The sequence below is a fragment of the Acipenser ruthenus genome, chromosome 8 (assembly GCF_902713425.1).
Source record: "Acipenser ruthenus chromosome 8, fAciRut3.2 maternal haplotype, whole genome shotgun sequence".
NCBI lineage: Eukaryota > Metazoa > Chordata > Actinopteri > Acipenseriformes > Acipenseridae > Acipenser > Acipenser ruthenus.
This window is the reverse complement of record NC_081196.1, coordinates 10,125,367-10,142,057: the sequence shown is the minus strand read 5'-3', so window position 1 is coordinate 10,142,057 and position 16,691 is coordinate 10,125,367. Positions and strand designations below refer to the sequence as shown.

The 16,691-nt window shown below is 34.9% G+C and overlaps 1 protein-coding gene across 6 annotated transcripts in view; it reads right to left on the bottom strand.

The window, feature by feature from the left end:
* The window catches only part of LOC117962453 (zinc finger and BTB domain-containing protein 20-like), a 145,490-nt gene extending 129,509 nt beyond the window's left edge, over nt 1-15,981 (bottom strand). For 3 of the 6 annotated variants that reach the window (XM_059028426.1, XM_059028424.1, XM_059028429.1), the window contains exon 1: nt 15,525-15,979. The gene's annotated coding sequence lies outside the window, so the exon portion shown is untranslated. Of the gene's footprint in view, nt 1-15,339; nt 15,385-15,524 lie in introns of all 6 variants that reach the window. The other 3 variants (XM_059028427.1, XM_059028425.1, XM_059028431.1) reach the window with 2 other exon arrangements.
* Between the last annotated feature and the right edge of the window lie 710 nt (nt 15,982-16,691).

Sequence of the window (16,691 nt, the reverse complement as noted above, 5' to 3'; positions counted from 1 at the left end):
TTTCAACCGAGGCAGTGTATCTCACTTGTGTTCACACAAAATCTAAGTGGCTGACCCTGAACTTACTGTCTCGCTCACTTTCGCGCGGTGACACGAGTACATTCCAGCCAGGTCAGTCTGATTTTGCTTGAATACAGCAAACAATGTCTCTTTCATGTGCAGCAAAGTGTAAACACGAGAAACAGGAAGAAGGAGAATACAAGCGGCAAAGAGGGGCATTAGAAATATTTTTACAAATCAGTGCTGAAACCCCCGTACCGCTGAAAACATTATCCCGACCCGGAAGAAAGGGAATTTTCTTTAACGAAGCGGATCAAAAAACACATCCTATCAACAGTAAAGCAAGGAAAGCGCACTGCCTTTGTTGAACTGGCGATTGAGAAAGAAGTAAACCACGTTAAACTGCATTTGACTGAAGGTTGCCAACTGTCCATTAAGGCTTGATGGATCTTAGTCAGTAAAAAAAAAAAAAAAAGGCCACTGTAAATCTGTATGTCAGTAAAAACAAAATGACAAGGTTGGCAGACCTGATTTGACTATCTGCAGGTGTGTTTGTTTATTATATATATTTTTGTGGACTATGGGGGACCTACAGTTAGTGGCCAAAAATTTGAGCACCCTCCTATATAGAAGTATCATGTTTTTATTTTTAATTGGATAACAATCAGCATGGTACTGTTGTTCATATCTGACCTGTTGTATTTTTATTCAGTAAATCGTGAAAGGTGATTATCAAGCTCTGTTATTGGATTTGACGTAGGCTTCAGGTTTTTCCAAATTTATTTTGAAATGTATTTAGCACACCACCCTCAATTGAACTGTTTCTGGCAGAGTCAGTCGTTCAGCAATCGTTCAGTTCAGTTCAATTGACTGTTTCTGATCAAAACCATGTATAATAACTTCAAAACAAAAACAATACCTTTTGCAAATTGGTGGAGCGCGAGTTAAGCTAATATATACACAATCATATATTTGTTGTTATTCATACAAGATAGGGGCCCAGAAATGTATCTTTGCCTAGGGCCCCGTGAAGGGTTAATCCGGCCCTTGCTTCCGATGGGAGATAGTAAGTGTGACCCATGAAGATACAGTAACACTGTACTGTACGTGACATTTACATGTTTTAGTCACCAACTCATTTAGCATTAAAGGTTTATATAACCCTGCACATAAAGTCACTACCTCAAACTGAGGCGCTGACACATATCTCATACAGCTTTTTTAACATAATTGGCACAAAATGGCAATTTTTTCTTGTACTGCAACCACAATCAACCTTAACTAAAAGAATCAATAATGTAGCGGTGTTCCAGGTATGAAGTCAGTATCTTGAAGTGTTAATTACTTAACATAAGCAACAAAACATGCAAATAGATGCAAAAAAGGGAACGAGACATACACAGGTGCATAGCCAATAAAACGAAAAGTTTGTTAACACAAGTTATTATTACACTGTAAACAAGTTATGTAGATACATGTAGTATTCAAATTATGTTTACTGTATCTAGCATTCTTCTGCTCCTAACAGTATCCTTGTGGTGAAGGTACAGCACAACACTACAGTATAGAGCAGTCATAAGTTACTCACCAGGGGATTTTTTTTTTTTTTTTTAATGTGCAAATAAATAAAAATAAATTAATTAATTAATTAAAAAAAAACAAAAAAAAAACAAACAAAAACAACACACACATCTGGCAAACTTTTTTTTTTTTAATAATCACTTCCTTGATAAACTAAAACATGAATCAGCAGAACAGAGTTCACAGATTTCTTTCCAGGATTTGGTTTCAGTTTCCGAAACTTTCCTGTGAGCCTTTGAACTCTGTAAATCCTTGGCTGCACTGCATATGCGGCCTACACAAACTATTTACAAACTGTGGTAGGAGAAAAAAAAATCCATCAGATGCAACGTGCTCTTTTAAAACTATAAGAAATAATACTTTTGATCCAAATGAAGTCAACACTGAAACATACAAAAATAAACTACTAAAATAAACTGTATTATTTCTGGAGAAAACTATGACTTATATTTGGATTTTAAATAAATACATATTTGAAAGTTTAGATGAATCATCCTTCCATATTATACAGTTCACACTTTTATGTTGGTCTGTATAAATAATATGCACAAAAAATACGGTTGTGTGGACCAGTATGCAGAAAAGCTGTACATTATTTTTCCAAGTATATTAACAGCGTTTTTTTTGTTTTTTGTTTTTTTATTGTCCCATTTCTGTAACTTTTTTTATAGGTTATTCTTTTAATGTGATATTTGCTAAATTTGATTATTTGTCTTGTTTAATTTCAACAGAGCATTGCAGTACCTATTAGCCTATGTAATATAATTTCTTGCACACTGAATAATATAACAGACAATACAGTAAACTATGCAATCAGGCCTTGTGGTTGTTTTGTTTCTAGTTGTAAAAAGAAACAGTCAATAAGGACAGGTAATAAGACAAAAATATGACGACTTCGCTTACACAGGGTAATCTTTTAATTGAGTGCCATACAGGCCTAGGTATGAAATTAAAGATGACACACATTGTGTGCAAGGTTTCTTGAATTTATTTGCTCTTTACATATACAAAGCAAAAATATTCTTTAATCCTTTGCTTATTTAAACATTCCAGAACACTTTCTCATTAGGTCTAAATTAAACAGTATCATACCAATTTGTATATAAATTATAATTATACAGCTTCACTAATGCCTGTTCAGTTTAACTTCACAAACCGCTTTTTATTAAACACAGAACAATAGAATGCCAGGGAACACTACAGTGGATTGCTTAGGCAATGCATATACTTTTCAAAAAGTTGCACGTTAGTTTGTTAAGTGGTCAAATGTGTCCTTTCACCGTTTCTGCCAAAGGCACATTCTGCTTGCATTTTGGCAGGAAACTTATACTTTTGTTCAGTTAAATCTATATATAATATATTATATATATATATATATATATATATATATATATATATATATACACACACACAGTATATATATATATATATATATATATATATATATATATATATATATATATATATATATATATATATATATATATATTTTCCATACATGTGGACTGTGATAGGCTTTGTGTGGTAAATCATATATAAAAGTGTTGGCAGTCTCAGCACTAAACCGGCAACATTTTAGGGAGAGCATCGCACACACTTCTGCATGTAGATTGTTCATAGTAACATCCCTTGATAATTGTACTATAGTAACACAAATCAAAAGTTACAACATGACTCACCTGATTTATGCCAACAGCACGCAGTAGGGATAACTGCAGTGTTCTTTCTAAATGGCTTGATGAAAGGTGCTGGTGCTAGTACTAGCACACATGCCTGCGTACCCTAAACTAACCCTTTTGTTAAAAAAAGAAAAGAAAAGCTGAAGCTGGAAGTTTTTGAGCTGAAGAAAGGTTTACGAGTCTGTTGCATCTGTTGAATTATTCTGTGCAAACCTAATTTATGCCTAATATAAAAAACATTTAATGATGATGCAAAACTGACAACAATAGCCAAATGCAAAAGTATTAAAATCTAATAAAATGTTAGTTGAGGTCCTGAACCTTTGTGAAACTGGAATAAGCAGTAAACTGTGCAAAGCTGAGAACATGGACCAACTTGATAGTAATTTGAGGAAGACCATGCTTACTAAAATAAGCACCTGGATTCAAAGGGGAGTTGTAGCCCACAGCCTGGAGCCTTAGTACAAATATCTAGAAGATGCTTTAAATTAGATGCTTCTATGAGCAGATGCAGTGTTTCATTTTAGTTTAGTTTGTCTGGTTACTTTGTTGCTGCATTCTATCGGCATATTCACTGAATTCAAGTGCAAGGGCCTTATCCATACAGTCATGGAATATCATACTGTAGTAATGTGCAATAATAAACCAGCATACTGAACGAGAACTTTGTGTATGTTTTTGGGGGACTTCCACCAGAACGGAGTTCTAGCTGTAGGCATTGCATAAATCTACATGACATTTTAATTAGAAGTGTTTGCTCATTAAAATGCTACCAAACATCACAGTCACTTTGAAGCAGACATTTTGAATAAATAACTTTCAAAAACCATGAGCTTTGCCACTTACAACCAAACGCAGCGACAATGGGGGTACCAGGAAAATAAAAAAAGTTTAATATCTCTTAAAACATTATTTATTCTTTCTACTGTATGTCTAATTGTACTATAAGTGATGCAATAACACTGTATTCAGCTTATTTGTCAGTTGAAAAAACTGCATGTGTGTAAAATGGTATCCTGTTCCCATGGCTACCCAAATTCAGGCCAGTTTTTTGGTTTTAAACTTTCATTTTGCTTTTACCAAAAAATGATTGGACGTCAAATAGCTGAAAGAGTTGATAAAAAACTGTAATAAACATTTAACTAAGCCTTTCCATTTTAAAATTGTATTTTACTAGTAAACAACACATAAAAGCTATGAGAAAAAGGGGGCAGAAAAATGAAAATAACTGAAGTAATTCCTGGTTTAGATAAGATCTACTCGTAACATAAGAATGCAAGAAAAAAAACAAGAGGAGGCTGTTTTAGGTGGGGTCCTAATACATTATTATTATTGTTTTTTTAATCAAATGTTCAACTAATTTGTGAAAAATCCCTAATAGAGCCACTAGGTGGCGAATTTTTTTCAAACTTAAAAAAAAAATACCCTGGCTGAACACTAGATGGTGTTTCAAATTATGCATCACGTTTTAAACAGTAAATAGAGCCAACTCTTCAACCCAAAGAAAGAAATGGTGACAATGCCATAAAACCTAAATGCAACATAAAGCAAAATAAGATTTAGTCCTACTTTAGCTCAAAGACAGAATTGATGTCATCATGCCAAGGATTTTAGAAATGTATTATTTTCCCTGTCAGGTTCTTATGCTAATATTAGTGGTGTTAATTAAGATTAGCTCGAGCAAAAACCTTTGTCTCACAAACTCAACATGCTGTCCCGTTTTCAGACCCTCGAAAAACGTTTATTAGTCGACAAGACAATGGGCACACATCCCAGAAAACTAAATCTGAATTGGCTCTGGTAAAATCTTATCTAATGAAGATCAGAGAGCACATCAATCCAGAAGAAATATCTGTGTCCGAGCTGGACACACACCTGGCAAATTTAATTTCCTGCGTTACGAAAAATGACAGCAGTGAGTATGAACCTGGCACAATATGGTCTGTTCAAGCACTGGCAACTTTGATTCCCAATAGACAACAGCATCAGCAAGCAGACAAACCTCCAGCACAGCAACAGCGAGAGAACAGGAGACAGCACCACCAACTGGCTGGGAGACTAATTCGTAAACTCCTATACACAGCATTCAAACCATCTTTGGTGCCAATTGTATTTTCAACCATACAGGTACGGTCCAAATCTACAATCAAGCACCACCGATGAAGCATCTTAGACCACTAATGATCTTTGAAACAGACAGTGACTGATTAAATGCCAATCCACATAAATATTATTCTGTGTTAACCACCCAGCTACTTATCCCGCGATTTCCACGTCGAGCGCAAGTCCAAATTTGCCCCGCCCGTGAGAATAACGTGCAGGGGGTTATATGCAAAGTTTATCACTTCTTCTCGACGTGCTACACTAAATCAATAGGCAGAATATATGCTACTATAGTCTGCAGTTTTGTTTTTTGCTGTCAGATGCTAAATAAACAAATAACAAATCCATAGATAAGCACAGCTGCATTCGCCGACTAAAAATTGACACCTAGTACAGAGAATGAGATGAGGGTATTTATTTCTTTGTTGATGTTACAAGGGATTGTAAGGAAACCTTGTCAGGACTGGTACTGGACAAAACAACTGATTTATTCTGTTGATGAAGTACCTACACTTCACAGATAACAATGCATATAAGTTTAACACATCAATGACATGGTGCGTTGATGTGGTAAACTTACTTTCTAATCACCCTGTATATGATGTGACTGAAAATTTACGACGCAAGTTTTCTGATGTATATGTACCAGATAAAGACGTCAGCATTGATAAAAATAATAATCTAAAAAGTGATATGACTGCACAATGACTTTTTGCCACATTGTTATAATGCTGCAATTGTATAAAAAATATGTATTTATACTCTTATAATACTGCCATTGGAAAAAAAAATGTTACGTTGCTACAATTGTAAACAAATTGCTGTTATTTAAGTTCTATTGAAATAATATATTTCCTTTTTTTCATAATAACAATAAAAACTGTGTATTTTGAAAAATAAATCAACAACTGTTTTGAAAACTGTCCAAATTGCTTAGGGGGCTAAGAATGAAAAAAATCTGCAAAACAAACAAAAAAATTAAATAAATAAAATATAAAATAAAAGATTTTCGAATGTTGTGCCATAGGTAGGGTTTATGATCATGGCCTTTTATTTTTATAAGCATCCCAATTGTATTACTCCCCTCTGAAATCTTGTGCTAAATGTAGGCTATTTAGGCCTATTATTATTTTTTTTTATATCAACTGATTTTTGGTCTTTTGCTTTGTTTAGTTTCTTTCTGTAGTATCAAACTGTGTGGCAGTGGAAGGCAGTCTACAAGCCACGGTTCTGAGTTTCTAATGCAGCCGGCTGGAGAGCGGGTTGAATCAATTGAGAAAATCAATGATCGTGATTCTCAAACACTAGGGCACCATGTTTATGTATTTCTCAAAGCCTATGCCTTGCAACATGTAGTGCCATTGCAAAATCATACAAGAAATCCAACATCTCACCCAAAAAATAGTAACTTCAGTAATATGCTGACTCCATGTATCAATGAAACACCACATGATGATGTAGGCCTACACAGTGGTGTGGTTTCCATGCAGTTTAGAATCTCCAAACTCTCTCTCCATTGTCATTAGAATGAGACATACTGGAGCGAGCACATACCACGCACATTCCTCGTGATATAGGAAGTGTGTTGCCATGTAGGCTTGTGGTTTCAATTTCTAAAGCGTTATTTCAGTTACGAATGTTATTATCAATTTATTTCTGTTTTTGTTTTAACGATAATTCTTGTTTTAGTTTCAGTTTCATAGATTTCACTTTGTCAATCATTTGTGTTTCTGTTGCTGTTTTGTATGACTTATGAAAACCACAATGAAGCGCTTGTTGTTGGTGTGGGAAGCAAACTGATTGCACTGTGGAACAGAACTATTTTTTGTTTTGTTTTGTTTTACACATGTGTAACAAGACAAGTTCTGATACGCAAAATGGGCTGAACTACCAGTTATCACCCAATAACACATGGTGATATTAAAATAATAATTTATACCCTGCTTGCCAGCAACGGAAATCACACTCAGCATTATTATTATTATTATTATTATTATTATTATTATTATTATTATTATTATTATTATTATTATTTCTCTTTCTTTTTTGTTGTGTTAATTTCTATTTAAGTTTATTTTTTAGATTTTTTCTAAATTCCATTTCAGTTTCTATATTGTTAAGGAAATCATTTATTTCCCGTTTTTATCCATTTCAGTTTCCGTTAGCGATTATAACACTGCTTATAACTACATGATTAATTCTTGTCATTACAATTATAATGATTATCAATAGGGTGTCATTGTTATTGTTTATAATAAGATAGGGCCCCTTAACTATTCCCATATCTGTTCTTGTGAAATTGGCCATAAACCAATTTCCATCAAAACAGGTCATTATGTTTATCACCCAGCCACACCTTACAATATATACCATAGGTTATATATATATATATATATATATATATATATATATATATATATATATATATATTTGATTTCCACTTGATATTTGTACCCTCTATACATAGTTCACAGAGCACATAATTAAAACTCCCACTTATTCTCCACTTGAAGATATAAAATTGTTGGTCCACTTGGTATACATGATCATCACGTTTCTCTACATTCAAAACCTGGTACGACTAAAAAGGATGGGTCAATCGCCTTGTCACGCTAAAATGCTGTGCAAATTGACCAAAACCTTTTTTTTTTTTGTATGGCAACAAGATTGAAAGCCGTACCATGTAGTGGTGTCTGTGTGTGTGTGTGTGTGTGTGTGTGCAAACCCCGGTTAACAAAGGCAGGCACATCACACAGGGCGAGGCAATCCACACACAGTCAGAGGGCGGGCGCGAACCCGGGACCTCTCGCACTAAAGCATAGCACCTATATCGCTGTACAAAAGAGCCTGGCTCCTTTACAAGAAGCGTATAATCTGGCTTATATATATATATATATATATATATATATATATATATATATATATATATATATATATGTAGGTAGTGGACAAAAAAATGGAAACACTTAATAGGGCGTTGGGCCACTATGGTATCCCGCTCTGTGGAGTTCTCGGCGGACTGTTTTTGATGAAACTGGCTGCTCCCGCCCCAGGTTGAAATTTGCAGTCAATTGATCTGCAGTTGCTCCCAGTTGTTCACCCCTCTTTCAAAGTCACTGAGGTCTCCTCTTCCATGCCATGCTAGCAATAATTATAGGCAACCAGGCTTGTCCAGCAGTTTTATACATGACCCTAAGCATGCTGGGATGTTATTTGCCCTTGCTTTCAATATACTTGGTGTCCCTCATTTCCCCAAGTGTTTCCATTTTTTTTTTTTTAATATATAAGTCAGAAAAATGTTTAACAAGTAATGCATGGGTACTGCAAAGCACTCTCTTATATATTTTTTTTAAATGTATACAATATGCCTGGGTTTTTGCTTTGTTTCCGGTACTTTAACACAACCTAAAAACTTCTTGTAAACACAGAAAGCTGCACAATATCAGGCGCCTTGCAAATCCAAATTGGAACTCTGACAGACATTTAAAAATACCCTCCCGTATTTTATTACTGATAGGGTAATTTGCATTTGGAAGAAGAATTTCTCTCCCTAAAAGAAACCCAAATTGGCAGAAAGGTACCACTGTAAAAAGATAGCATGGCGAGTATGTAGGCTACATGAATTACATTTAACAAGGCTACTGAAATATCTTTATTTAAGTTATAATCTTACTTTTAGAGCTTATTAATTCATATCAGAAAGTCGCGTGTGACTAAGTATTCTGTGTTTTGCTTCTAATCTCCACTCGTTCCCAGCACACGACATCACTGTCTGCAAGCAACGTCAATGAATTAACCTGGCAAATGCAGTCTAAAATTGATATATCAGATAAAATGACTGATTGATAGCAAAAAAAAAAACATAATAACTTAATACCACTTAATTTACAAAAAAATGAAAGTGATTTATTATGGACGCGGGAAAAACACATTAACAATACGCTGTGCAGCGTCAAACTGTCAATCTAGAAATCTGTCTTGTGTGAATTTCATGTTTTTGTTCCATTATGAACCTACACAAAGGAGAAATACCAGGGGCAGTTGGTTAAGTGTTTGCTTGCTCGTTGAACCCCCAGTCTCGTATTAATGAATTGTGCTTATCTTCTGGGTGATGTGCGTTTCATTTTCCCCTCTCACGTGACACTGGCACCTCAACAATGCCATTCATCCCATCTGTTTACTGGGCTGAAGCCATGCTCTTTCTCAGAAATGTAAGCGCCCAAATCCACCATGCACATGCGCAGTACCAACCAGCCATCAGCCAGGACTGGCTACGATTGTCTGGAAGGAGCACAGCCGGTTAGCGAGCACGATGATCAGGCGATCAGCCTGATCATCGTGTTATACAGTATATCAGTTTGGGTAATCGTCTTTGACTTATTTTAAGTTCCGTGTGGAGGCCGCGCTGCTCCATTGACAGAAGATTCTCTAGACCAGTCCTCACACAGGTTATTGGTTTAATTTTGTTAAATTACAGCATGAAAGGCAAAACGCAATTATTTATTAAGGATTTTTTATTTTTCATTTTTTAATTTTGGGATTAAATTTGTTGGATTATTGAATTCCGTATAAACCAGGTAAAGCTGAAGTCGAACTAAATGTTTTTTTTTTTTGTATTGTTTTTATAACAAACACCCATGAAATGTCATGTAGACACTCACTTCCAACTGCATAGTCCCACTTTCTTTTTTACAGTATATATTGATTACATTAAGACATGACTACCTTACCTTAAACAAGTAAAGCCGCCTAACCCCTGGGCCAAAGTAATGTAGGTTATAGGACTCTAGTTTCCTGGCCTGGTGTGACCTTAACGCCATTATAATGTAAAAAGTCTAATAGAAAGTTGTCTACCAAATAGGAAGACACTATCTCAAAGCAGGTGATCTGTTTCATTGACATAGACAGAGGTTAAAACAATGTGGCAGTGAAATGGTTAACTTCCACGGGACACTATTTGTAATGGAACTTCAATGAGAGAAACACAGAATACAGCTGTGTGTACCAAATACAGACATATCAAATAGTATGATGTTTATCTCATGCAAAAACCTAAAAACTCAAATTACCTATACGACAGCCGGGTTCTCCCCAGGCCTTTTCAGCCTGACGCCGCCCGGCAAAGTGGCTGTCGCCGCCAGGCTGAAAAAAACCCGATCTACCCATCATGCAGATGCTACTGTGGCTTTAACAATAAGGATTGATTGTGCTTCTAGCAGACTAGATCACTTTTGGGTGAAAAAAAAAAAAATTCTTGGAACCACATGACAGCTGTGTTACTTGACACAACATTTAACTAATCAAAGAGTTGTAGGGGCGGGTTTTCTGTGTTAAGCACTTTGAGAGACTAAAATGTTAAAATGACTGCTAAAAAAATAAGCAATTATTTTCAAAGCAAAAATAGTGACAATGAATGGAGGGTTTTCAAAATAAGCTGGCGATCGGAGCAATCCACCATCTAATACTATATTTGTGCTGGCTACTTTATTAAAAAATATGTACCCAGATGCTTGTGAGAGATATTGGGGTTTATGTATAGAGGCTGTACGCCTTTAAGAAAAAAGGCATGATGGGATATCAGCTGAACACTTGTCAGCTGACATACAAATGTTTAAGTGCAGAGGTGCTGATTACACTCCAGTTTCATGCAACAGTTATGATGGTGACCAAACGTGTTGTGCGAGTACCGTTGTGTAAAAAAAAATGGTTATAATTAATAGTTGCATTCAAAAAATGTAGAACAGTGAAAAACAAAAATGGCCGTGCATTAACAAAATGCCCTGAAAACTTAACATAAAGAAATAAGATCAATAATTAAGCTAATTAAGAACCGTTTTTTATTTTTTTGTGAACTCCAATAAACATACGTTATCTTTCCCCAGTCAAAGCACGGTAATTTACCATAATAAATATTAATGAAAAAGTAAAGATGCAGAACATAAAAAAGAGCAACCAGATACAGTCAACGAAAGACAACACATTATTGAAATTCTTTGTCTTATTATATATTTAAGGTAAGGCAAGTTTATTATTCCATTAAAAGGGCTCCCGCTATAATGTTCTGCCGCCCGGCTGTACAGAATTCCTGGGGAGAACCCTGGGCAGCAATTTCAGGTCACAGGTCAAAACTGGTTAAATTTTGCCTGAACAGTTTTTGTACTGAAAATATAAAATCAGCATGTGACGGCAGCGGATTTTCAAAAGCAAAGCTTAATTAACATCCTTGTACAACCAAAATAAGCCCAAATTAGCACAAGAAGAAAATGGCAAGTTCAAACCCAAACAATCCCTTTCATAGTCTAGAAAACAAAGATCCACATCGTAAACCTGTATTTATGTATCTCGCTTGCTTTACCATATAGGCAAATTTAACATGCAATGTAGATGAAATTCAGTTCAGTATAAATTCACACTAACTCCTTGGAGCACATGTCATCAGTGGTACCAAAGCAATTCTAGGCACTAATGAACCTTTTCATCCTTCCTAGTCACCTGCACTTCTGACCACACCACACTTGAGTGTTTTCCATCCACATAGGGTTAAGCACATTAAGAATGATGTACATTAAAACAACTCTGCATCCCTACAGAACAAACAGGACACATATGTTAATCCTAACAGTGAGCACTAATTGGCCCTACGATAATGTTTGATTAATTAATACTTAGGATAAAGTTAAGAACACAAATACCTACACTATTAGCCTATAGTAATTGCTTTTTTTGGCTTTAAAACTGTCACCTTTAAATAATTTGTGTCTTTTAAAAAAGTATGTTTTGTAATTAGAGCCATAGGTAATACATAATATATATATATATATATATATATATATATATATATATATATATATATATATATAGATATATAGATATATTAATCAAATTTCCAATTAACCATTTTGGATGTTTGTAAAATGAATCTGCTACCATGGATCAATGCACTAATTATGTTATTAAATAAATATTTTCTATAATCAAACTAACAGTGAAAAAAAATGTTGTATTACCTATATTATGTCCACTAATGTATAATATTTTAATGTATATCTTATTTTTACATTGCCACCTATTTAATAATGATCAATAAATTAGCAGAACTAGCACACAATGTGTCTGCAAATTTGCAGCTGTGGAAATAATAAACAGGTCTTGTAGGAGAATACAACTGTTAGTATGCAAGAACGCTCATTTATGTAAATTTAGTATAAAACACGTCTTCATATTTTGAAAAACATCTACCTAATAACTTCCATGGTTAATAATCAATATTTGCAAGCCAGAGGGCAGTACTCCACAATTTACAAAATAATCAAACTCAAATACTAAAAATAAACTACAGTATATGCTTCACAGCTACCCTGGTAGAAAGTCTTTAACTGTGTTCTCTTTTTCAGCCCACTGCATGTTACCTATCCACACCTTTAATCACAGATACACCTGAAGGGTAACATAATGTCAGTGTATGTTTTACATATTTTAAAGGTTGACCCCTCAATTAAAACCTAATAATATTCATTAAATTGGAATTAAACAAGTACCTAATAATCCCTTAACTTTTAAGGAGTTTGTATCTATACATTTACTGGTATTTTATTTATAAATAAAACTTGTTTCTTTAAGAACAGGTTATCTTCTCACTACAGTTTAAAAAGCAAGGTCTCTGTACTTGTCTGCTGTTAAAAAGTAAAATATACATGTAACAGGGTCAGCATTATGCAAAATATTAGGTTTTTTGCGTATTTTGGCACAGAGAACCTATACATAAACTTCTACTGTATATTAAAATGCAGGGTAATTATTAATGGCTACCACCTTTCACAGCCATGGTTATTTAAGTAATAATGCACATTATCCCTGGAAGCAATAACAAGTCCCAGGCAGGAAAAAATAAACAAACAAAAGAAAGAAAAGTATATACAGAGGCTTGTCATTAGCCTAGTTTGTTGTTTAGAAATATTTTATATTAATGCAAGTGATGGTTCCGACAATTCAACTGTTAATAAACTCACTTTTTTTTTTTTTTTTTTTTTTTTTTTTTTTTTTTTTTTTTTTTTTAATCGCCTGCGTGCCTCTTTTTGATTCAGGCAGGGTTTGACAGTAGCCAACCCGTATTTCTAAAGCTGAACTGCATGTCAGACTTTTACAAACTGACTTAATCTTACATCCATAGAAAATGGGTCAGTGCTCACCGTTATACCGCGATCCTGAAGGCTCTTCAAGACGCACATAAAATGGGATATACCTGTGGGCCTTATATATTATTTTAATGTCTGATCAGTGTTTTTTTTTTATATTTATTTATTTAAAATACAATAGTAAAACAACGACGCACATCTCTTTTTATTACCCAATTTAATTCAGTATAATACCAAAAAAATGCAAATAAGTTTTGTTTCACAATATTACGGCTTTGGATTAAAATAATTAAAACTATATATATATATATATATATATATATATATATATATATATATATATATATATATATATTCGTTTAACAATATGAATATAGCACCATACTTAAAAGGTCCTCCATACGTCAGCATAATTTAATCCCATTTTTGCTATAGTGCGGGAGCTCAGTGAGTGTGTCATGTCGGGTTAGTCGCTTGTGTTTTTAGGTAGTCATACTGGCAAGTTACTGTGACCGTTGCGGCAGATTTAAATATTCTTATTAACTTACTTAATCATTTCGCGATATAACATCAATATCTACCCTATACCTTTTAAGCAAGGCTGTATAAGGTACATAAACCTACATGTCACGTTTGCCTGTCCTCCCAGACCTGCACTGTAAGCTTTCTTTGTTCTTCTGTTGTAACACTTTATTTTCATGACCCCCCCCCCCCCCCCCAAAAAAAATAAATAAATAAATAAATAAAACGCAGTACTAAATAAATAAATAAATAAATAAATAAATAAATAAATAAATAAATAAAAATCGAGCTTGGATTTCAAACCCTCAACCCAGGCAAGAGAAAAAAAAGGAGACAAATTAGCGCATGACACCAAAATCTTCCAGAGTGAGACAGTCTTCTTGTTTTCTTCACCGTTTCTATTCTTCCAATTTTAATCTGTACTACTACATTAATTGATAGCCGAAAACATCAAGACGCTGCAACAGATTCAGTATTGTATATTTTTAGAATATAAAACAACATTTGTGGCAGATGGCAAATATTTATATTTTCTGCAGGTTGCGCCTGTGAATTTTTGAGAGCCTTGCTTCGTCCCTGAGAAAGCACAGACCATGTTTTTTTTTTTTTGTTTGTTTGTTTGTTTTAAATAGCAAACTGTATTATTATTTTCTTGTTAGTTTTTCTTTTAAATTTACAAGTATCCATGTATCGATTTCCTGGTTTTAAAAGCGAACAAAAGTTCTGCCGCACGAACTGCACATACAAGCGAAAACCGTCAGAATCGGCCACATACAGTTAATAAACGTTCCCTCCCCCTTTATCTCTCCGTCTAAACTAACATTTATTTAACAATATTTGTTTCTTTCTTGTTGCATTTGCGATGCTAGTAAATGTAAGCTTGATATTAACTCGGTTAACTACACCGTACAGTAAAGGTTTTATCTCAAATCCCAAAATTCTGTGACAATCCGATAAGAAATCGATATTCAGAATATAGATTTTAAAAAAGGTTCCCATTCATAATCAGCATATCTAAACATTATTAAACAGTACCGCATAAAATAGACCGAATGCATTACTTTTTTTTCAATAATGTATACACGATATGAAATACAATAACAACTATAATTCAACAATAAACTTATTTTGAGATTGAGAAAGTCTTTCCCCAGCCATTTACAGTTCCCCGGCAGTCCAGCATCACTTTTAAGTAATACAACTCACACTACGCACGATAATCTACACGAACCACAGAACATTAAAACACTGTACAACTATTAGAGATAACTGTAAACTATCCCAAATGAAAAGCACCGTTTAGAATTAAACATTCTTACCTTCATCTTGAATCCAAAATGACGTATGTAGGCTATTATTGCTGTCTGTGGATACATATACGCTTATCAGATACTTGTTGAAAAGTTTTTTTTCCCCAAAATGTTCTGGAATAACAGACATTTCTGCTCTTAGAATTAAAACAGAGACTTTATTAACACCCACCCCCTTCCTCTTATTTTCTTACCTTCTACCCCCTCCTCGGTTCCTGCTCCAGTGGTGGCGGTGTTTTAATCTTCCCCGGTTTTCTTTCCCCCCACACACGTTTTTTTTTTTTTAGTGTGTTTTAATAAATTTCCTTACTTTGTTTCATTTCTCACTTCCATCTTCTTTCATCTCATCAATAAACACACACGCACTGCAGCCTACCTTTGCAAGCGCACCAACCCTCCCCTTCTGTCATATTGGATACACTTTCAAACATGTTACGCCCTCATGGCACTCATTGGCAGGACTGAGATTTCTGATAAACCCGATTGGCTGGCGTGCACATCAATTCGGAACATCTTGAGCCAATAAGATTATCGCACACCCACGGTTACTGACGGAAGAGTGCGTGAAACTGACGCCATTTTGGCTCTACCATGGCGGCAGCGCTGTATGCTAAACTGTAGACCTACGCGAGCCAACATGGAAACAACAGGAACGCAGTTTCTTCACCCTTTGCACCGCAGAAAGACTAAACTCTACGCACTGCATCCAGCCAACAACGGTAAGAACTTCGGTGCAGCGTTATGTATCAGAATTGGGTTTATTTACTACCAGAACAATAGTTTTGGTGCCGGTAGGAGCTTAAATATTTAGTTAATGAAAGTTTTCAATACGACTTGTTTTAATTTAGTCCAAAAACACACACAAATAAACATTTACGACCTATCTCTTAAAAACTGTTTGTTCATTGTCAATTATAAATGGCCATCATTTATTGTTACTCTGGATTGGTTAAACGACTTGTCAGAACATTTACGAGTGCCATTTTTTAACCTGCATTGGGTGAAGTTGCTGTCTGTCAGTTTTTTTCTGCTATCATGTTAGATTGTATTCCGTCCCACTTTTACTTTCTACGCATTTCTATTTTCTCATTTATTTATTTTTAAAGACAACGACCCCACTTGACCGCAAGCCAATTTAAAAAAAGTGACTGACAGTTCAGCTAGCCAGTTAGGCTGCATTTCGCATCGCTGGTCCCAATAGCCTTTGAGAAAACGATGACTGACACAACGCCAAAGCAATTGGGGCTACGGTTTTTGTTTTGCTCCCCACCCCTGTCTAGACGGTGACAGGTGTGTGCCTGTCTGAAGTCGAGACGATACTTAAAGCGGCAGACAGCAATGCCAATAGCACACACTGTGGC